Below are 2,000 nucleotides of genomic sequence, written 5' to 3'. Positions count from 1 at the left end.
CATTCATGCTTTGAACACAAAGCTTGATTATTTTTTCGGAAAAGAAATGTTACTTTGCTGTTCTCCTGTGAGTGTTGTAATTATTATTATTATTATTATTATTATTATTATTATTATTATTATTATTATTATTGCCCTGCGATGGACTGGCGACCTGTCCAGGGTGTCCCCTGCCTTCGCCCTAAGTCGGCTGGGATAGGCTCCAGCCCCCCCGTGACCCTAGTGAGGATTAAGCGGTGTATAGAAAATGGATGGATTATTATTATTATTATTATTTTAGAATGTACCAAATTGTCACTGTTTCTGTCATTATATCCATGTTTGCACTCACAAAAAGGTACAGACATTACATATTGGTATGGAGGTATTAAGAACTCATTTTTGGAGTAACTTCTCAACTACTGTTGAGAAAATTAATACTCTACTCCAGTTAGTGATTAAAGAAGGGAGTGCAAAGTGAGAAAACAAAACTGATTTATGAGAGGAAACCAAAATGGAAGAACAAAGGGTTAAAAACACAGGTGAGAAAGAATTGGCAGGGAGGCCAGAAGAAACAAGGATGGTGAAACCAGGGCCTTGAGCTGTGCAGTCTTCAGGGCTGACAGCCTTAAATGGAAAAGCCTGACTTTACTGTACACCACACCACAAGTGTCATAGTCTGCACCACATGATGCTTGTCTAGTTGCAGTGAAAACAATCACAGTACTCAGTCAAGCCATTAATAACTGTTTATGAGTGTATGTGCATTGCATGTGCCTATTTGTAAGAGTGTGTGTGCTTCAGGGTGTTAATTTCCAGTGATGGGATGAGTCCTTGGCATCCCAGCGTGATTTATATTAAAAGTCAATTGGCCTTAAAATTTGGCCAGACCCCCAAAGTATGCAGCAGCGAGGCATATCTGTCAGCTAATGGTAGAGCAGCCCACAGTCATACTGGCTGAAATTGAATCTGACCACAGAAGTCAATGGGCCAGAGACAAAATGTCACAAAGACTGACCATTACACTGATTACAACCTCTCTGCTAACTGGCCCACACTCTCTCCGCATCTCCTTGTACATGCTCAGAGCTGCTACTGGTGGCCATTTTGTAGTGTGTGCCATTGTGTGTCTGCATGCATCTGTGACACATTGAGATTTATGAAGAATAGAACTCCCCAAAGAGCTTTTAAAACTATATATACTGCAGAGATGCAACGATGTGCTAGTAGTATGTATAAAAGGCATGTGTCTGTGTTGTCAGTAACCTCTTGGCTTTTAACATTAGCAAGAGCTATCAGCGTCTGCTTGCTCTTAATTTCTCGCCTGTGTGCCTGTGTGGTGAGGTATGTCAGCGCTGGCTGGGAAATAGAAAGAGATGAAGGCAGAGAGGCTATCACCCTCCTGCTGCTGTGATTTTGCTAGTACCTCAACTATAATTACTGTGCACACTATTTGCTGCATCACCAAACTTTACCACTTAGGACCGAAGTATCTGTTACTGACTTAAAAACTTCTTGTATAAACTCTTTAGACTTGACACATTTTCACTCTAATAAAGTTAACATAGCTGCATTTATACAGCCATGAAAAAGCAAATCTTCAATTCTCTCTTTAAGGCGTCCAGACGCAGAGGTCCTGTTTGGTTTCTGCAAAGACAACAATAAATGACTGCCACTTCAAACACTTATGGCACGGACGGAAATAAATGAAAGGTCTGCATAAAAGCCACTATAGAATGTATCCTGTGTATATAACATCATAATGAGAGAAGTCAGATACGACTCAGAAAGAAGGTGAACTCTTTGTGTGCAGAAACACACGCACACACACACACACACACACACACACACACACACACACACACACACACACACACAGACAGTCCTGTTTGCCTAATTTTTGGTCGTTTAATTAACTGCATGTGTTTAGAAATGTGCATCTCTACTATAACACTGTCAGCAATTAAAAAGTTAAGTGTACCTGAACTCTCTCCACTGTAGACAAACTGACATAACCATCT

This window comes from Stegastes partitus, unplaced genomic scaffold (assembly GCF_000690725.1).
Source record: "Stegastes partitus isolate 25-593 unplaced genomic scaffold, Stegastes_partitus-1.0.2 Scaffold1105, whole genome shotgun sequence".
Taxonomy (NCBI): domain Eukaryota; kingdom Metazoa; phylum Chordata; class Actinopteri; family Pomacentridae; genus Stegastes; species Stegastes partitus.
Note: the sequence above shows the minus strand (reverse complement) of the source record.